We start from the raw sequence: 22,585 nt of genomic DNA, 5'->3' as shown, positions 1-22,585 counted from the left end.
TAATCTTATGTTGGAGTAGGCATTTAGGAAGGAGGATATACCTTAGGCCAGACTAAAAGGTGAATACTGGGTTTGGAAAGTGCCCTTTCTTTTTGTCTGGAGATGGAGTTATTGGTGCCCAAATTATATCTTTACTCAACCTATACGTAATATCTTTTATTTGAGGAGCTCCTCACAGTCTTTTCATTAATGATTGACACAGAGGCCCAATGACAGGAATATTGTGGAGCCCTCGCCTGAACAGCACACCATACATAGACAGTACAGGCCGGCTCAACATGGCATGGTGTCAGGACGAGGATCGCCTTCCACATAGCCTAAGACAGAGAACCCTGCCGTCAAAGACCTGCTTACTTTAGGTCTTGCTAGATACCTTTTATTTGAGGAGCTCCAAGGACGGGCGACTTGTGGCAGGACCTCCCCCAACCTAAGACAGGGTCCTGGGAACCCGAGGACGGGTAAGGGGGAAAAAGACCTGGTCCCCACTTGACCTAAGACAGGTGCCCTCATCGCAGGCCATCATTAAGGCCAAAATCAAAAATATAAGCATAAAATAATAACTATGCTACTCATAAGGCACTCTGTTTCCAGGAGAGGAAAAATTGCTCCACCACTAGAGAGGAGGGTCTCTCCTTGTCCCAGTCCCTTCTCCTTTAGATCTGACACCATGGTTGGACTCTGACCTGGTGCCCTCCACTTGATAGCTGCCTGCCTTTATAAAAGGAAGGGGGATATGTCAGGAGCCATTTTCCAGGGACGATGGCGGGGACCATTGTCCTGGGGATGTTTGCAGAGAGTCCCATACCCCAACGGTATTTAGAACTGTTTTGTTGGCGGAGCCCACCCCACATCCAACTATCTTGAGAGCTATGTCCAGGTACCAGTCAAGACCATTAATCAGAGGCTTCTCTTCCACCACAGCACAGACAACACCTTAAAGACTATGGGATCTGGTCTAAGGATGCAGGCTACTGTTCGAACAAAGAGTTTGATTGGAGGATCCCTTGTAAAAAGCCAAGGATTATACCTACTTGCAATCCCACTGCTGAGGAAGAAGAAATAAGCAGATTTCTTGGGTTTTCTGGCCAACTAGCCTGAAGGTCCAGGTCAGTGAGAATCCTTTTCTCCAACAAAAGGTGTAAGGTTCCTGAGAAAGGGCAACAGAGGTTGTCTTCTTCATGCACACACATGTGCACACATGTACCTGCAAACATAGAGGGCATGAAGAAAGACTAGGAACGGGCAAGTCGTATGTGTTATCTCTAAGACTACACATTCATTTCTTCTAGTTCCTCTTGTTTCTTTTCCCTCCCAAATGTGTCAATTAGCTTTTCTATCTCATGAGAAGACCTTGGCCCCATTGTTTTTCCTTCCCAATGAGATACAGTAAAACTCAGCAGGGATGGATCTCGAAGACAAATTTCTAGGAAAGAGACCTGCCCAGTCCAGCTTGAGTCCCTGGACTCTACAAAATTGTCGAGGCCTACCTTGGGGGAGAAGTGGATCTGTGTCTCTGAGTGCACGTGTGCAGAGCGTGTCCCCATGGCTTATAAATAGCCTTGCCTATTTTGGCTGGTAAGAGTCCAAACTTATAATCAGCTATTTTCCAGGACAGAAAGCCAGGAGCAAGAATCCTGCGATATTCAGGAAGAAAGAGGGGTTAGTTGTTTTCCAGGGTAATAATGCATGCCTGTCGAGAGCTCATTAGAATAGCACAAAGCAAGATAATTCATAAACCATTATATAGACATAATGTGTTTACAACTATATGTCTACATTAAAGAGTAATGTGCCAAAGTCCTCTTACTTTATGGGGTGCTAGAAATGCTTCCAAATTTCAATATAGGTATACAATGTATTATGATCATATCCAACCTTGTTTTGTCTTTCCAACTCCTTAGGACCCCAGCATGTCCTCTGCTCAACTTCATGTCATTTTTTTATTCAACTGCATTCAATTAGTGTTGCCCATATATGAAAGGGTGTCGGGTCATCCACTTGTATACAATCAACCTACCAGTGCTCACACTCCCAAAGAAAATGACTCTCCCTCCCTCAGTACCCATCAGCTGCCCACAACTCTTCAGCTAGAGGTGGGACCTCATAAGCTCCTCCTTATCCAAGATGGAATTTTTAACTGGCTTACTCTTGTATGGGCAACCCCAACTGCTATGAGTTGATTAGTGCAATGGGCATGTCATGTCTAGAAGACAGGACTTCACAACCACGGTGAAAACCTACACAAAACAGAGAGAGGAGATGCTGGCTGATTGTTAGTTAGCTGATTCAGATTTCTTATCAAACTTGAATGTCAATCAACCAGTGTTTATTCTTTCACACACTCAAAGACATTTCTTGAACTTCTAGTAAAATCCAAGCACTACTTCAGGCCCAGGCACTTAGAGAGGAAATAAGAAAATTATGTACTCGTGGGCCAGTGAGATGGCTCAGTGGGGAAAGGCACCTGCACCCAAACCTGGTGAAATGAGTTTGCTCCATGGGCTTCACATGGTGGAAGGAGATAAATGACTCTTCTGACCTTCACATTATGACATGGCATGCCTGGCACACAGAGTATGTGCTCGTACACAAAATAAATAGTGAATGTAGGCTTTTAAACTTTAAAAAGGATCTATTCCTGGATAGCTTATGATCTAATGGAAATGGGTAAAAGTGATCGGCTGTGCTCAGTGACAGTCAGTCCAATGGCAAGGACTAAAGCAGGGGGCTCCACGTCCTCTGCCAGTCTGAGAAGAGGGGAACATTATGTGCTTTTAGTTTAGAGATGGTTTTCACACAATACCAGCAAACCTCACTTCTCTCAGCTCTGTTTATACCCCGGGATCCAGATATCAAGAAGATTATACTAGAAATGCTTGTTCTGAGCTGTGGAACCACTAATCACTTGTTGGCCATTGAGCACGCAGGCAGAAAAGCTGGTGTAAACCAAGCTAGGGAAAGCACTGCTTGCCCATCCAAAATCTGCATGCTGAGTGGGCTTTCCGTCCTTCGGTGGGAAGCAATGTTAAGGAGGGTGAAAATCTTAAGCAATTAACCATGTAGTGGAGTAAAGGAACACCGTACTTTTACATGACAAATGCAAGAAGAAAGATGAGGGCCTCTCCATTGACCCACTTTACAGTGGCATTAGTAAATTAGGAAAAAGACCCTGTGACCAAGATATCTTCTGTGAAGCCCTGCCCTCAAAACTGTTGCTTCACGGATTCTAACACGTGAATTTGGGAAAACAAGGTATTACCAATCGCCTAGTTATGTGTCAATTGCCTGGATGAAAATATCCTCTGTTAGTGTTCAGCAGTGATTGCTGCTGACATATTAATAGTGAATGTTATTATAAGGAACAAAATAGGTATTCAGGTTTCCATATTTTAGGAGGGATAGAAATATGAGTTTGTTACTCTATTTGCTATATAGCTGAGTTGGCCAAGAACCAAAGCAAGCTGAATTGAAAGGCGGTGGGCTGGGGATATAGATCAGTCATAATGCCCTTTAGTAAGTAATTCATTCATATAAACACACCTATTCTATTCTATTATTCTATTTGCCCTCTTCTGTCCTCATAAACGCATATATTTTCCATTAAGTTGAATAATGAGAATAAAAAGTTCTTCACGGAATTCTGACAAGAGATCAGTAAAAGCACTTTTGAGTGCCTGTGCAACCCCAAGACTGTTAATAAAATTATGTTTAGATAAAGGGATAGAATCTAGTTAACAAGAATTAGCCATAAAGAGTACATAGGACACAGGGACGCAGATAGAGACGCACAGAAAGGAGTAGGGAGGGACTTAGAGAGTCAAGTTTTTTTTTTTTTTTTTTTTTTTTTTTGGTTTGGGGACAAGTGTAGAGATGCTTCTCTTGCTTGGTCTCTATCCAAAAAGGAAGATCAGCTAGTTGCTTCTTGACTTCTCTGATCTAGTAGGTTTTTACCCCAATATCTGATTCCCAAATCTTAATTGGTAAATAGAATGATAGAGACTTAGTTAAAACCAACATTTGGCAACCACAGCCAAGCTGGTTCCTGGGGGATCTGAAAGTCCACCAGGCCAAGGTCTAAGCAGCAGGGTGCTGACTGCAGGCCTGTAGGGCCCAGACTGTAGTTAAGATATCAGTAGCTTCAGGCGTGGCCACTAAACCAACAGAAAAGCAATCTCTTAACTGTAATCCCCTATAAAATCAAAATAAAAAGAATCACATACTTTCAACATATAATAGCACAGGATATACATTACCATTCCAAAACATAGGGAAGGGAGAATAAAAGGAAATACTGGACCAAAGCAAGACTGAAAACCAGCTGGGCAAACTCTGAGCTCTGCATTTGGCTGTTCTGGAACTTACTCTGTAGTTTGGGCTCAAACTCAAGAGATCCACCAGCCTCTGCCTTCCAAGTACTGGGATTAAGAGGAGTACCACCATACCCGACTCTAAGCTTTTCATCAATTCCTTTCCACAAGTTGGAAAGATGGGATCTTGCCCTGAGGTTGCCATTTCCTTTATTCCATTTCTTAATCTGTTCATCTCCTTGAATGCAGGACTTAGCTCCCTTCTACTTCTTGGTGCCCCTTTTCTCAATCTGTACATTTTGTATTTTTATTTGTTCAGCTTGCTCCTTTTCATTATAAATTTTCATTAGAGTTACCACTAAAAACCATACAACAGAGTCTATACGAGACTGTTTTGAGATTTCCTCTGCCAACAGAATTAATCTAAAACTCTTCACTTTAGCCTCAGGTAGATTCTTTGGACAAGAACCCAAGCAGCCATTTTCTTCACCAAAATATCACAAGAAGGATCTCTAGGCATATACTAAAATTCTTCTCCTCTGAAACCTCTTGAGGCAGCCCCTCCCAATTCAAATAACTCTTAACACCTCTGTCTTCCATGTTCCTACTGGTATGGCCCATTACACAGTGCTTAAAGCCTTCTGTGGTTCTCCTTTTTTCTCATAGGTCATTGGTCACCAGCCTATGAGGGCAAAGAGAACAGAAGCAGCGAGCAGGGTCCAGAAAGCTGTGAGCATGAACTTCCTGGAGTCAGCTTCAGAGAGACAGCTGATTTATTGAAGCAATGGGGCTAGCTTACAGAGCTTGAGGCGGGGGACAGGACAAAAGAACAAAAACGGGAAACACCTATTTTCATATGTGGACCTAATTGAGAACAGACAAATGTCGCACCAATTCCAAAACCAAGTTCATTTTGGTTACAGTGTTTATACAGTGCAATAGTAGCCCCGACTAAGACAGTGATGAGCGTTGTGTGACTTCATTCCTCCTGGATTCCAGGAGGGAAGGGTATCTTTTCTGTTGATTCTGTTCACAACCCAGATTGTTTGGCGGCTTTGCTTTTGCTCAAGATTTGACAGCAATTATGCGAGACTATGTATCAGGCTTCTCTTAGCCATAAATCCCTCCATGGAAATGTGATTACTGAAACGCACACAGCACCACTATGGAAGACGCCTTCCTAGTGGCTTTGCCTCATTCAGTGCACACACATATGCAAAGTCCAGCTTTCAGATTATCGTGCAGTCAAGCAATTTTTATTCAGACTTTCCTCACGGGGCACAAGTGAGGGTTAGCTGTTGAAGCAGGCACAGAAATACAGCACTTATTGCCCGTCACTGCCCCTCTTTGCTCCTAACCACCTCCCTCCAGAGATCTTCTAAAACTCTTCATTTTCCCCAACACTGGTACTGTGCCCTGAGGTAGCAGATCTAATTCAGCAACACAAAGCAGAGACTCAACTCAAAGGGAGAAAACAAACCACCTAGCACCACGAGGAGCTGTTTCAACTAGACCTTGCTTTCAGATGCCACAGGCCAAAGAGAGCCAGAAGCAAGAGAAACAAAAGAAGCTAATCATTGCCTTGGGGGCTTGTAGTGGATGAGATTCTTGATTTAAATTCATATTGGTGCAATTTCCCCCTTTCTTGCTATGTGTAGGTTACCTCTTTAATTCCTGAATGTAGCAATTAACTGTTTGAACCTGACAACGTCTCTAGTGTTACAGCAGCATTACTTTGATACATTTTCCCAGGGAAAAAGGAAAGAGAAAGGGCATTTTGGTTGGGGTTTTAGGATACATAGGCTCTCAGTATGGAGTGTTATTGGGAAAAGTAGTGTTTCCTTCCATCTTCCTGATGTTGTAGCGCTCCCCTGCCAGTTCTGTGGAAGGTGTTCATGCGTTTTTGTCTTTCGTGGATTCTGAGGGCTTTACTCTCTGTTCTGTCTTCCTGAATTCCACCTGCCCACATGGCTATCTTGAATCCCTAGAATATTCCTCTTTTAGCTCTCATTTGAAAGATAATTCCTGGACATGTTATAAAACACACATTTTTTTTGGTATTTGATTGCAACTCCAGAAGTCTGTATGACGCATGAGGGAGAGAGTCAGTGTACTCTATCTCTCAGTTTTAGGAGGGTCAGAACTTACAAAACATTTCCTGGATAGAGAGTGACAGTGGCTTGCATAATCTGCAGGGGACCTGGAATCAGAGTATAGACACAAGCAGGGTGCTTCCATCCCTTGCCGCATTTAACCATTGAACCTGGAGAATGCCATGGGTTATGTATAGTGATGCTGTGTTATCTTTTCCCGAGGAGATGCACATGGCCATCCAATTACCCTAGATGGGCACCATCAACAAACCAAAGTATGGTTTCCTCAATGTCTGACTTCTAGGTTGATGAGTTTGTTGGACTTTGTTACATAGTGTAGGCCAGTGGTCACAGTAACATGAGTAACCCCAAAAAAACTGCACCACCACAAAATCACATCGAATATGGATGGCGACCCCATGGAAGCTGCATCATGGAGTCCTGCTTTTAATTAACTGTTTATTTCCTGTGTTCCCCAACATTTCTTGAGATCATTTGCAGCTGGGAAAGAAGCGATAGCTGGAATCCCAGGTGAGGGTCTCCTTACCCTAGGGAGATGCCATAGCTCCATTACTATCACCATAGACCTGCTGCCTCTCTATTGGCCTGCTCAGGTTGCCACGGCTGCCCAGCAACACCCCATACCCAGATGGCTTCTTTTTATGATCCAGGACAAAGTGCCATACAACAACGAGGTATCTGGTGAGGTTTAGTCCCCATTGAGGGACATTAAGAGGGTAAAATTTACCCTGCCTGTACTTTGTAGAGGTGGGACTTCTAAAAGAAATTTGGTCTCTGTAATGTCATCTGACCGAAACCTCCTCAGTTGAATCCTGGTGGTTTCCTAAGAAAAGGGAAAGCAATGAGAAGACATTCCGACACAGAAACACCCTCTCTCTCACCACATCGGCAAGAAGGCTGCTACCCAACTCCTCTCTCTGCTGTCTAGATTTTGACCCAACAAAAGCAAGTTTCCTTATAACATACTGTGTTGTTAACAGCAGAAAACAGAATAATCTAGGTCTGTTTGGGGGAGGACTCTGAGATTGCTCAGTGCAGAATCCTTGAGAAAGAATTCTGAGGCCAGTGTGGTGGGGAAGCACAGCACTTGGGCTTTGAATGTGCTATCCATGGGGATAAAGGGGGGGGGGGCTGGAAGAATTGCCTTCAGGCTTATCCTTCAGCACCTAAGACACCTGGATTTTATTCTGGCATTACAAACACGTGGGTGAAGGGCTGATGAAATAGCTCATTCATACAGCATTTGCCTGGCATGCATGTGGGCCTGGGTTCCATCATCCCTAGGGCCAAAAAAAAAAAAAAAAAAAAAAAAAAAGAAGGGAAGGGAAGAGAAAAGAAAAGAAAAGAAAAGAGAAGCACCTGCCTTTGTGCATTCTTTGCCTAATACAGTTCTGTACTTGGGAGTCCCAGCATATCTGTGTAATGAAGCAGAGACGTTTGTCATGTGTGGAAACAGAGAGGCCACCAACCAAATGGAAGAGGCACCCAGTTATGCTGGGAAGGGATATCCTGGCCAGGGCAGCGGCGTGATGTGCTTCATGAGAGCAGGGTACTCTAGCTTTCCTTATGCTCCTGGGTTATGTTGACACGCATTTGGCACCAACTCTACAGTTCCACTTTGTGTCACCACACGGCCCCAAATCATTGTCTCAGAGTTATTATGACAATCAGAAGTCGCATGAAAATGACAAGGAAATTTTAAATAGCATTTCTTTTTTAAAAAATTGGAGGCAGCACATTATTGCAGATTCTCATTATCTGACTTCCAAACAAATATTTTGCCATTAGGAAAACATTTGATTGTCATAATGAAATGAAGAACACAAGTAGAGCTCTAAGGTGGGAGAGGGTTAGAACCCAGATGCTTTTCAATCTTTAATGAATCTGAGCAGTTGGTAGATACTGTCAGCCTTTCCAGTCACATCTGTCAGTGCTTGGTGAAAGGTGACATTGAAATGGAACTTCTCTCAATCAAGTCAAGGCTAAGTGACACTCCCAGACCTCTGGCCTTAGTCCATCCTGCCGGTTATTGACATCAAAACATCCATTAAAGCCTCGGCTACTCTGAGGTCAAACCCCTTCTCTGTTGCCACCCGTGCTTCCCACAAACCTTGGAACTCAGTGAATGTTGCCGAATGAGTGGGACTGGGCCATGTCACCTGGGTGTTTGGGCCATGAGCTTTTTGAAAGCAGCTAGATTTGAAAATGTTCCAGAGGGCCAGGCTGTGGTGGCGCACGCCTTTAATCCCAGCACCTGGGAGGCAGAGGCAGGCAGATCTCTGTGAGTTCAAGGCCAGCCTGATCTACAAGAGCTAGTTCCAGGACAGGCTCCAAAACCACAGAGAAACCCTGTCTCAAAAAACCAAAAAAAAAAACCATTTGAAAATGTTCCAGACCTACCAAGTATTTTCCGCTCAACTGGAAATTCATTCATGTATAACTTACTAAACTGGCTGGAAGGTAAGGACATGAATGACTGAGGCCCTTGTGGCCTTGGGGTCTTCCTTACTGAGAAGTGAAGTCATGAGTTTCACCGACATAGGTAGATACTTGAAGGCTTTTCATAGAAATGGCACAGCCTGTTGCAAGCCCCACCTCATTCCAACTTTGTTTTCATATTAAAACAGATTCTGAACAAATAAAATCTGAAATATAATAAGAAAAAGTTTATCTTGTAGCAGCTTCCTTCTTACATTTGGGGGGCAACTTCCACTCTCTCCTGTGCACTTGGGGCATCACAGTGGTGAGGACAGTTTGGAAAACCTGACTCCAACTCTCTGCCAGGTCATTGTTACTGTGACACACGGTCCAGTCATCTAGGAAGAGGGGACCTTAACAGAGGGAATGCCTTCATCAGATTGCCTGGGGGAAAGTCTGTGGGGCATTTTATTGATTAATGGTTGATGTGGAAGGACTATGCCTGGGCAGGTGGCTCTGCATGGTATAAAAACCCAAGGTGAGTGAGCTGTAGAGGAAGGCAATGAACAGTGTTCCTCCATAGTCTCTGCTTCAATGTTCCTCCACAGTCTCTGCTTCGATTTTCCTCCACTGTCTCTGCTTTGATTTTCCTCCATAGCCTCTGCTTCAGTTTTCTTCCATAGCCTCTGCTTCCATTCCAACCTCCAGCTCCTACCCTGGCTTCCCTCTGTGACCAAGGATGATGTGAAACTATCAACCCAATAAACCCTTGCCTTCCCCAAGTTGGTTCGAGCGCAGCAACAGAGAACACTAGGCTACTCTTCATTATCTTGTTCTGTATGAGCATCCTGTGTGTGAAACTCAGGCATGTGCAAACTAACCTCATTCTCTCCTTGGAAGACAAACCTACAATTGTACCTAAAGATTCGAGTTTGTTTGTTTGAAATGTGTGTGTGTGTGTGCATGCACACATGTGCACCAATATTCAACCTCAGATATTATTTATTAGGAACCACCCATCTTGGGTTTTTTGTATATGAATATGTTCATTACTTTACAGTTTCAAGTATGCATCCATTGAAATATAATTTCCTTCCACCAGCTCCTCCCGTATTCCTTTTCAACAATAACCTCTGCTGCTGCTTCATCATCTTCTTCATCTTCTCCTCCTCCTCCTCCTCTTTTTGACAACTCACTGAGTCCAATCGGTCCTGCCAATATGCACGTGGGTGTAGGGCTATCCACTGGAGCATAAGAACTCCCCAGTAGCCACACGCTCAGAGACGAATGGTTCTCCATACCCCAGCAGATATGAATGGCCTATAGCTCCTGCATAAGGAATAAGGCCTGGAGAGCACCTTCCCCATCTGTTCTAGAATGTGGGCTATCTCTGTCTTTTACAGGTGCTGTGCAGGTAGCCACAGTGGCTGTGGGTTCGTGTATGGAATACCCATATCCTGTCCAGAAGACAAGACTTCACCACAGTGGCTGTGGGTTCATGTATGGAATACCCATATCCTGTCCAGGAGACAAGACTTCACGGCATTCTCCCCAGCTTAGTTCTGAGACAAAGTTTCTTACTAAAACCTGGGACTTGCTGATTCGGCTAGACTGCTGTGCCCTGCCCCCCTGCCACCGCCGCCAGCACTGGGATTATAAACACAGGCCACCAAGTTCGGCTTTTACATGGTTGGTGGGGAATGAGCTCAGGTCCTCCTGCTTGTATAGCTGGCATTTTACCGACTGAGCCATCTCCTCAGACCCTTAGAATGTGTTAAAGACTGCTGCTTTTAATTCAGGAGAAGCTTCTTAGAATCTGCCTCTTGCTGTCATTGTTCTTGTTTGAATCTCATAATAGGGTCTGTGACAGTTTCCATAATGTAGAGTGTTAGATGAGGGGCCTGAACTTTTAAGCTAGATCCCACAGCCTGAATCAGGCCACGTCTCTGGGCATCTTTCCCACTGACACAGAGTTAAGCTGTCTCAGCTGGAACCTAAGAGCAGCCCCTGGTTTATAGTCCTAACCAGTACCTGGTTTCTCATATCCTTTGTCACTTAGGCTATGATGAACTAAATCATATGATGCACAACTTCTCACTACCCCCAAAAGTGCAGATTTTTCCTTTGTTCCAGGGACTATTCTGAGACTCCTCAACAGTCAGGGGATAAGGGGATTTTCTGGGAGACGTTCTCCTAAGACTGCTCCCTGAAGAGGCTCCTCTGACCTCCCCTGACATCTTTCTTATGACAACTACGCATCTCTTGTACCTGTCTCCCTGTCTTTCTCTTATTCTCGTGCTCAGTGAAGTTCCAGGCTTTAAAGAGAAGCCACACCTCTAGAAAGTTCCATGATGTTTGGATTTGATACTCTTTTTCTTTCTTTCTGATGCTGTCCCTCCACTTTGAGGCTCATTCATGGCCTTAAAGTCCTTCCATGGCAGTAATCATACCTGAAGGGAACTGTCAGTCTTTGTCAGCTTCCTTTCCAGGATGACCACTATTGTTATTTCATTATATAACATAAAGGATAACATGTTTACGGAGTATAAACATGAGAAAGAAAAACAAACAAAAACAGAAGTCATTGGCATAATTTAATCAGAATAAATTGTTTAAGCTTAGGGGAAAACGACTTGATATTGGGTTGCTTAGAGCAAATAAAGTGGTTTCCTATGGATTGCCTAGCGTGTCCTGCATGTATTATTTTACCGACTCACTTGGGTATTTAATGATTTGGTGCTGGACCTCTGTTTTGTTGATGATGCCAAGGCTACCCCATCCACTACTGACCATCCTTCAAGGAGATACAATATCTTTGGCTCTGTGTTCTTTAACAACTTTGTCCTTCAGATTTCCCTTCAAGTTCTTCTAAGACAGATAGCAAAGGATGAGAGAAAGACCACAGGCTGTGTCTTCCGGCTGCCAGAGTGTGATGAAATTTAAAACAAGTTTCTCCAAGCGGATAGGATAATAGAGATCTTCTGGAGATGGGGGGCGGGGGGATACAATCAAGGCTTGAAATACTAGAATGGATATCTGGAAATATCAGCAATATGTTGTCTAAATTGCTACATGTCCAGTATCTGTGTTTCATCAATGAGTTTCTTGTTCCTGGGTCCACCATCTTAGAGAAATATTTAGGAGTTTGTGGGGACTGGGAGGTAGCTCAAAAGATGAGCTGCTCGCTGCTCAAGCATGAGGACATGAGTTGAGAGCCCCAAAACCCACTTAAAAATATTGGAGATAGCAGTGCACACCTGTAGCCCCAGGACTGGGGATAGCAAATTAGACAAAGAATTTGGCTTTCTAGTTTTCTTCATCCATTTGTTCATGTGGTGAGATGGGGAGATGAACAGCCTGTCTAAAGCATAGTTACCCTACAGGGCAAGTACAGAAGATAAGGCAAAGGGGGCTAGGGTAAAACCTGCTTGTAGGTTATGAATAAGATGCACGAATTTCCTGAATTCTTGGATTTTCAGCATATTTGCTGTCTTTCCAGGTAATAAGATATAGACTACAGGGTAGGCAGACTTCTCTGTCCCATTAGGCAGCTCCCAGAGATTTATTATTAATTATAAATGTTTGGCCAGTAGCTTAGGCTTATTACTAACTAGCTCGTACAACTTAAATTAACCCATATCTATTATCTATGCTCTACCACGTGTCGGTACCTTTTTCAGCACAGCATGTTCATCTCCTGCTTCCTCTGCATTTGGCTAGTGACTCTGCCTTCCTTCTCCCCAGTCTTCTCTCAGTCTGGCTCTCCCACCTAACCTCTTTCTGCCTAAATGTTGACCAGTTGGCTCTTTATTAAACCAATGAGAGAAAAACATCTTCACAGTGTACAAAGGCATTATTCCACAGCACTACAGATTCTTCTTATCACTCATTCCTACCCAAGGTTAACATGTTCCTACCTCTAGTAAGTCCTTCATTTGATGCATCCTCGCTTGCAGAGACTAGTGAAATGTCTCAGTGGATAGAGGCACCTGCAATGTAAACCCAGAGACCTGCTTTCAAGCCCTAGGACCGAACTCTAACAACAATAATAAATAGTTTCTAAGTTAGGTTTATTTGTGGCTTAGGGAAATTACTAAGGTGCTTCTGACATAAATATGAGAACCTATATTCTTTCTGGAATATCTAGGTTAATAAGATGACCTTGGCATGGTGGCACATGCAATTGTTTGTGACTAGGAGACAGAGAGGGAAGGATTCCCTAGGGTCTTTTCTTGTTAGTGAGTTTCAGGCCACTAAGAGACCCTGTCTCAAAAAAAATAAGGGTTATGGCTCCTGAGGAGTGGCACTCAATGTTGAACTCTGGCCTTTATGGGCATACACAAACATGCACACACACAACACAAACACACATTTATACATACACACACAGATACTACACACACACACACACACACACAGGACTTCACTTAACTAATCTTCTAAGGTACATCAAATAAATTCAATTTCCTTTTAAAGTTATTTATGAGAGTTTCAATTAATTTTGCAGAAGGAGACTTTTCTCAAAGCTTTCTCTGTAAGAGTCTTGGCAAGGAAGGGAAAGCTTTCGTTTTGTCAAGGAAAAATAAACAGTGGCTGGAAAGCTATGAGGGATGAAATGAGGGGTTTACAGGTTGGGCTCTAAGGCCATTCACATCCTGTGACCCTGGCAGGAACCCCAAGACATATTGTTTATGACGGCACACAGATTCTAGAAAACACAGGCTGTATAGCCAACAGCTGTCGTTTGCTGCCTCTTCATGAATTCAGGTATACTGACATGGTTTAATACCTCCTGAACATATTTTATGCCCTGTATCTCTGGAGATCCAAAGGAACAAGGGGTAAAAGGCTTTGGGAGCTGTCTGTCCAGTGGATGTCAAAGCTATGGAAAATAGGAAAGAAATGTCCCTAAATTTCTGGGGTAAGTCCTCCTTTCCTCTGCCACGGTCAAGCTCTGCTAAGGGCTAGCAGGAGCTCCATCACTTCTCACAGAGGTCAGGCTCAGAGCTCTGCATCCCTTCAAAACTGACAAGCCAGAAGAACACCAGGCATCACCCGGATTTGACCAGGAGCATCAACTCATCAGTGTGTCATGGCAGGGGGAGGCTATGCATCTCTATATGATTTAGAGCATCCTCTAGAGCCAGGTGGATCCAGACTTGGAGATGACTTCTGTTCAAGTTCCAGCTCTGCCGGTCCTTAGGGGGGCCATTGGTTAAGTCAATCACTCTTCCAGAAGAACTCAGTGTGATATTTTTCTTGATAGGGATGCAGGACCTGACAATTCCCAGAGGGAGCCATTGGTACTCAGTAAGCATCTTGTATCTGAGTTTATTATGAGTCACCATCATTACTTCAGCCATCATCCCTGCCCTGCTCAGCAACCTAGGTTCCATCCAACTTTACAGTAAGTCACTTCCCTACGTGTTTTGGGCAAATGGTTTTAAAAGCACTAATTGGTTTGCTTTATCAAGCAAAAGTAGAGATACTCACCAATGAGCCTTCGCCATTCAGGCCAGTCCTATACAATCCAACCATTTCTACAACACAAACATCAGAACTATAATTTGGATCTGGAAGGTTCTCTTCAAGGGCCAGATATCAAAGCTTTTCTCTTCAGAGTGATGCTATTACAAGGCTGTGGAACATCTGATAGCCGGGCTTTGGGTCATTGGAGACATTGCCGTTTGGCTTCTTGGCTTATGATGTACTCTTGCTTTGCCATGTGCTCCCTTTGTGATGGGTTTCCCACCATGGGTCCAAAGCAACAAGAGACCATTGATCATCAACTGAAACTTCTGGAACTGTGAGCCCAAATCACATTTTGTCTCTGTGAGTTAACTGTCCCAGGTGTTTGGTGGCAATAACAGAAAGTAACACAACAAGTATTAGAAGTCTCTAGAGGTTCCTGCTCTGTCGGCCTCCTATGCTTAAGTCTTAATTTTGTCTTTATGTTCTGCTAGTTGGTAGTTCATGTATTGAAGAGACTGTGACAGGGTGGATATAATATTCAAACTGAGTAGTATATTTTAGAAGGTGCTTTTGAAATGTGTGGGTTTTATCTGGTTAAGATTTGTTGTCATTCCCCCCACAACCCTGAATCGTAGAAACTGCTACTGAGCAAGGACTCACTGAGCACCAAGTACTCTGATGTGTGATACCCTTTAGTTTTCTCAGAAATCTAATGAATTGGAAGCTGGGTGTGGTGCCATGCGATTTTAATTCCAGCACTTGGGAATCAGAAGCAGAAACAGATAGATCGCTGCAAGACCAGCCTGGTGTATAGAGCAAGACCGAGAAAGTCAGGGCTGTACAGTGAGATTCTCTATCAAAGGAGGGGGTGGAGAGTAGTGAATTGGGTCCTCTTCTGCCCTTATTTTCTGTCTGAAAAAGGTGAAGTTTGAAGTTCAAAGATATTAATTAGCTTGGTGAAGTTAAATGGTGTCCACACGAGAGCATAGGTGCAGAATGCTTAGACTAGCAATACTTGTGGCCTCTTTCTCCCCCGAGGTCCCACCTTCCACAGCTCTTCTATCTCACAGTTATTCGGGTTTTTAAACCATCAATGGATGAAACCTTGGATTATGTTCCAGCCCCTGATATGTAACGGCTCTCAAAATTCCTTTAGAGACACGCCTAGAAGTGTGTTCTAAGAATCTCTTAGAGTCCTTCAATCTGGTCAGCTTTACAGCTGAGATTAACTACCACAAGAAATAGAAAATATGCTCTATACCTGTCTTAATTTGTCTCCATGGCACTGTAAGGAAACGGCATGTCCAAAAGCAAAGTGTGGAGAAAAGGATTTATTTCATCTTATAATTCCCGATAAGAGTTCATCATTGAGGGAAATTGCTGAGGACAGGAACTAAAGCAAAGACCAAGGAGGAAGCCACTTACTAGCTTGTCAGCCATGGCTTTCTATACAGCCCAGAACTACCTGCCCAGGCACAGTATCACTCACAACAGACTGGGTCTTCCCACATCAATAATTCATCAATAAAATGCAGTACAAGCTTGTCCACAGGTCAGTCTGACAAAGACAGTTCTTCAGTGGAGGGTTCCTCTTCCTAGGAGTCTCAGGTTTGGGTCATTGACAAAAAGTAATAAGCATATCACCTTCAAGGATTGAATCCCATGGGATCAGAGGAGGTGTAGCTCTCTGATCACAGTAACTTGGCAGGTACACCCATTTCTGACTCTCATGTAAGTCAGTTACAAAGTTCATGTTCAGGGCCAAGGAATGGTCACTGGCATTGTCTTCACACTCAGTCTCCAGAAAGGTTGCTGACAGTGTTGAGAGAGAAGGGGTGGGCAGGTAAGGAAGGGGAGAGCTCCCAGCTTGGCTTATGCCACCCAGACAAGTGACCCTTCCTTCCCACTTCTGCTGTTGAGTCCTCCTAGTCACTGTGTAGAAGACGACAGGAAAAGCCTTTTCTGAGTCTCTTTTCTGGTCTCAATTTGGAAAGACTTCACCTGACCATGTGCCGACTTGACACTTGAAGGACTTTTCTGACCTGTGATGAAAAGGCAGAAACCACAGGGCAAGGAATTGTTCTTGTTGATCCCCCATCACAAAGAACAGAGATCCAAGAACATGAATGAATAGTAGCCAAGAGTTGGCCACCATGGCTTGCTATGTGGAGCCAAAAATACAATCAGCATCAAGAATACTTAGGGAGGGAAAGTTTCCTCTCCTGCTGTTAATACTTAACCCACAAAGGGTCACATTCACTGTGCTATGTTCTTGCAAAATTAAAGACTTCAGCTAACATTGTTACAAAAAAAGAAAGTATCAAGAAGAATCTGACTGAACCACTCCTAACTGAAGTTTAGATTTCCCTTGACTTTTCTCTTTCTGGTATTTTTTGAGGGGAGTGGTCAGGTATGTGTGCATGTGTATCTATGCACTTGGAAGCAAAGTTGATATCAGTTGTCTTCCTTAATTCTTTTTATTTTGAGGCAGGGTCTCCCACTAAATTTGATGTTAACAGATTAAGCTACACTGACTGACCATAGGCCCCTCAGATCAACTTCTGTGTAGCCCAGGGCTAGGATTTCAGGCACATGTCATGCCCTGTTCTTATGTGGGTTCATGTCATATCCAGCTCTTATGTGGGCCTTGGGGAACAAACTTAGGTCTTCATGCTTCTGCTACTAACTGAGGCATCTCCCCAGTCCTTTAGATGAAGGTTCTGGCTGTCATTGGCTTACCCTAAAGTTTCATTCTCTCCTCAAGAAGAATTCTGAAAGAGAATGGTTGATGTGGATTCCCCTCTGTATGCTGTGATTACCATTAAAAAATAAAGAAACTGGCTTAGCCTGATAGGGTAGAACAGAGATAGATGGGGAAAACTAAACTGAATGCTGAGAAAAAGAAGGCAGAGTCAAGGAGAAGCCACGGAGTCACTGCCAGAGATAGACGTGCCAGAACTTTGCTGGTAGGCCACAACCTCATGGTGATGCACAGATTAATGAAGATGGGTTAAATTCAGATGTAAGAGTTAGCAAATAAGAAGCAAAAGCTAATGGGCCAAGCAATGATTGAAGTAATATAGTTTCTGTGTGATTATTTCTAGAGTCTGGACATCCGGGAAACAAACAAGCAGCCTCTCCATACAACAGATGGTCATTAGATTTGTTTCTTGACTGAATGATATAATGACTGAGCATCTATGGTTCTGTAGGCTTTTTCCTTGTGGTCACAAAGTCAATGTATGAATACCAAGCTTCATTCGCCTTCCAGATAGGAAGAAAGGAAGAAAGATAGAAAGGAAATGAGGTATGGCAGGAGGAAGAGAGGAAGGAAGGAAGGAAGGAAGGAAGGAAGGAAGGAAGGAAGGAAGGAAGGAAGGAAGGAAAAAGGGACGGAGGGAGGGAGGGAGGGAGGGAGGGAGGGAAGGAAGGAAGGAAGGAAGGAAGGAAGGAAGGAAGGAAGGAAGGAAGGAAGGAAAAGGACATAAATAGATATCTAGACATTATCCACCCAGGTGGGAGTCAAGTAACAAACTGACATTCTACCCTTTTCAGCCCACCTTAAAGGCAGAAAGAAAAAAGCAAAGAGAGGGAAGAGAGAGAGAAACAGACAGACAAGCAGGCAGACAGGCAGAGGACCAACAAAGAAAGGAGAACTAGATTGGCCTTGGGTTACTAGCCCATTGTTGGAGAATAAAAGGCAGTAATATTGACTGAGTGTTTCACAAAAGTGTATCCACTGTAGAAATGGGAGTTCTCAAAAGCTATTGGCCAAAAGTGATGGAGGTAGAGGACACATGGGAGTGGGTGCTGACTGAGAACTAAGTATATTTCATAAAATGACTTTGGAATACTGATCTTGTAATTTGGGGTGGGGTTTGTTTGTTTTTATTGTTGCTTTTTCCCTCTGGCACTTAATTTGTGGGGAAGTTGAACTCTGTGCTCAAGGGCACATGCATGCACATATGTGACATGTATAGGGGGACAGAGGTCAATGTCAGATGTCATTCCTTAGGATCTGTTCACCTTTTTCTTAAGGCATGATCTCTGCCTGACTTGGAATTCACCATTCAGACTAGGCTGGCTGGCCACCAACCCCCAGGGAGCCTGCTGTCTTTGTTTCCCCGGTTCCGAGATTACAAGCACACACTATCACACTCATTCTGTTACATTTGAAAATAGGTTCTGGTGATTGAAGACAGGTTCTCCTCCTAATGTAGCAAGCGCTTTATTAACTGGGAGATCCAAAGAATATGTGTGTGCTGGGTCGGGGTTGGGGAGAGTTGGTTTTTCAAGACTGTCTCTCTGTGTAACCTTGGCTATTTTGGAACAGAACTCAATCTGTAGATCAGGCTAGCCTCGAACTCACAGAGATCCACCTGCATCTGTTCCCCAAGTGCTGAGATTAAAAGCATGTACTGCCACCAACAGCCATAGCCAAAGTTTTTTGGATCTCAGTTCAAAGGCTTCTGAGGAAGACTCTGGTGTCTGAATGACCGCCAACAATTAAATGGCCCCGGAGCTTACCTATCTGTGTGACAAAGCTTAAAGTCAAAGACTTGTCCATGGTTCTTTCTCTGACCCTTGGCATCTTGGCCTCTAGAGAAGGCTCTACCTTTCTCTTTGCCCCTGTCCCCATGCCTCCTTTCCCTCCGACTCCCCAAACCAGGTCTGCTTGGCCTCCCTCTGTGCTGACTGACAGCAAAGACAGTAAGGCTATATATGCAGAGGTTATGCAGGACAGGCACAAGGCCTTCTGAGATTCATCCTGACCCTCCATGAAGGCAAGTATTATTGCTACTTCTGCATAGGTTTCATTGAGAACAACAGAGTCCACTTTCAGTTCTTTTGACATAAATCACAGTTCACCTCAGTGACCCCTGTGTGGCCTAAAGAAAGTGACCGCCATCTATGCAGTTGTCGCCTGCTAATAGAGAATAGCATGAGAAAAAGCTCACGGAGGCCTTTGACTGTGGTTCCTTCTCTCCCACACCCCATTCAGTCATTGAGTGCAGTAAAGGGGAAAGGAATGGGAGTAAGGGGTGGAGGGAAATGGGATTTAAAATGTAAATATGTGATTACTTTTAATGACCTTATTACTCCTACATCAAATCTGTTTGTATTGACAAATAAATATGCAAATGTTTATATCAACACTCACTTCATTAAAATAGTAAATGGTTCAAGTTAATATTAGTGCAGCATTGAAATCTTGAGTAGTTTTGATTACATAGCAATAAGCTACTGATGAGTATCATTATGTACCAATCATACAAAAATGAGCCACCGAAGGCCATATTTCCAAAATTGGGCTGAGCAAGTACATCCACAAAAAGACAGAGACATACACTCTGTGCCAGCGATGCTCTCTTTTTACATCAAAGCATAGTTTGAAGGCACAAAACGGAAAATTACAATCTTTGGAAATGCAATTGGACATGCAATTATGTAATTAGTGCCCCAGAGGAAGGGTACACAGGTGTTTAGAGAGAGTCTTCCACTCCGCCTACACAGCTCTGCCTCCATTCTCTTGATTTTGATCCAAAGGATGGTTTTTTAGCTTAGACAAGATGCCTTAAAAAGACAGCATCTTTCCAAGTCAGCATGAGTGTTGTCTGTTCTATGACAAAGAAATGCTCTAATTAGTACCCCAGGAGGGACGCAATCCTGCAGACTGCGCTCCTGGGGGCAACTTCCTTTCAGGTTCCATATTTGCAGTACAACTGTGGGTGAGACAATTCGGCCGAGGAAACAAGGACTTGAAAGACACACAACTCTCAGAACTGCCGATTTATTTATCCTGTTTGTGTGGATGTGTGGTGTTGGCATGCGGAGGTGTGAGGGAGTATATACACACATGTGCATCTGACTAGAAAGCCAGAAGTCAATGTCGAGCATCTTCTTCAATCTCTCCATCTTATCTTTTGAGTCAGTGTCTCTCCCTGGACCTGCTGTGCACTTGCTCCCTAAACAGTTCTGGAGAGCACCTTCTCTCTGACCCAGTCTCTTGTGGTAGTACTATGGATAGGAACAACTACATTCGACTCTTTTGTATGGGTGCTGGGGGTCTTAGCTCAGGTCCTCTTTCTTGTCTGCCATGCATTGTACTGACTGAACCATCCTTTAATGTGCTTTATTTGAAAACATTCCAGAGACTGCAATGGAAGCTTTCGTAGGCTTGAAGCTTCCTGCTTATATTCTAAATATCACATGTTTTAAATTTCCAGTCCAGCCTGGGAAGAGTACAAGTCCTTTGTGTTGACGAAGTACTGAGCTTTTCATAGAGAAATAAACTTAGTGAAGTTTTTATTTCAAAATGATGATCTTTCCAGGGACTGGCCAGAAAGCAAATTCGTTTTAGTGCACATTTGCTATGAACCAGGACCTTGCAAAGTATCTGAAACGAACACAGCTCTCCAAGAGGGTACATTTGGGATAACAGGGGTTAGATATCTGTGGTGGTCTGAATGAGAGCGGTCCCTATAGGGAAATATATTTAAATGCTTGGTCCCTAGCTGCTTAGCTGTTTAGGAAGGATTAAGATGTTTGACTTTGTTGGAGATGTATCATTAGGGGTGGGCTTGGAGGTTTCAAAAACCCACACCAACCTCTGTCCGTCTGTCTGTCTGTCTGTCTGTCTCTCTGTCTCCTGCCTCCTGCCTGTAGATCACTATGTAAGCTTTCAGCTCCTCTCCAGCACCATGCCCGCTTGCCTAAAAGCATGATCTCCACCATGATGGTCATGAACTAATTCTCTGAAACCATAACCAAGCCCCCCATCAAATGCTTTCTTTTGTAAAGATCCTTGTTTATAGTGTTTTTTTTCTTTCACAGCAATAGAAGAGTAACTAAGCCACCACCTTAATCAAGCACAATGCCAAAAGGCTTGCTGTGATAAGGTTGCCCACAGAAGAAAATGAGGTTGGCCCTGGACTTGGACTTAGGAGAGAGTGGTGATGGGTAGTGGAGAAATGGAGCATTTTTGGCTGCAGCAGAAGTGGGAACAGGAATATAATGATCTCTTTCTAGGATGGTGAGGTGACCAGAACACCCAAGTTTTATGGAAAAGAACACAAGTGGGGAACATCATCTTAGGGAAGACAAGTGCGGAGCACCATCTCAGGGAGCACAAGAGTGGAGCACCATCTCAGGGAACACAGGTGTGGAGCACCATCTCAGGGAGCACAGGTGTGGAGCACCATCTCAGGGAACACAGGTGTGGCGCACCATCTCAGGGAACACAGGTGTGGAGCACCATCTCAGTGAGCACAAGTGTGGAGCACCATCTCAGGGAACACAAGTGTGGAGCACCATTTCAGGGAACACAGGTGTGGAGCACTATCTTAGGGAGCATAAATGTGGAGCACCATCTCAGTGAGCACAAGTGTGGAGTACCATCTCAGGGAGCACAAAAGTGGAGCACCACTCAGTGAGTACAAGTGTGGAGCACCATCTCAGGGAACACAAGTGTGGAGCATGACCTTAGGGTTTCTTTATTTAGAAATAATGTCAAACTAAGAACAAAGTTTCAACAACAGTAAAAAGATTAAATAGCTCACCTGACAGGATCGCGCGCGCGTACACACACACACACACACACACACACACACGAATGCATTTCCATTAAGCAGAACAGTTTTTTATGTAAGTGGAGATGGGAGACAAACGTGCCAGAATAACACACTATGTGTCCTGTGGGGTCTCTTTTGCCTTCATCCTGCAGTGCCTTTCTTTGGCTTGTGTGACTCCAGCATCTTTGAAGATGACAAGCCAGGACATCTGTAGCATCCCTCAGTATGGACTTGTCCAGTGACTGCTAGGGAACTGAGACTGGGTTCCCAATCCAGCTTGGCAAGAGGATCCCAATGGCAATGGTGTGCTCCACTCTTAGAACTTAAAATGTCACTTTTTCCTGGTGACATTAGCTGGGAGCAGTTGGTTAACAAGGTGTCTGTCAGTTTGCTCCTTGTATAGATACCATATTTCCATTCGTTGGCAACCTCTGCTCAGAAGGAAGCTGAAGAGTGGCAGGTATGGATGGAGTGTGGTTTGTCAGCTGTAACGTGTGTCTTTTCTAAGAGATGGGAGCTGGCATGTAAGAAAAGACGTGGTATTGGAGAAACCCCCACTTGGTTTTACTAGCAGGAGTTTGTTTGCTTTCGCAAGATGAAAGGAGATGGCCAGATCTGATTCATTTGGTCCCAGAGGTTTTGATTGTATGTGGTGAGACATACAATCCCTATGTGGGGGAGGATCACCACTCTAAGAGGCCCT

This window comes from Chionomys nivalis, chromosome 1, assembly GCF_950005125.1.
Source record: "Chionomys nivalis chromosome 1, mChiNiv1.1, whole genome shotgun sequence".
In the NCBI taxonomy this organism is placed as follows: domain Eukaryota; kingdom Metazoa; phylum Chordata; class Mammalia; order Rodentia; family Cricetidae; genus Chionomys; species Chionomys nivalis.
Note: the sequence above shows the minus strand (reverse complement) of the source record.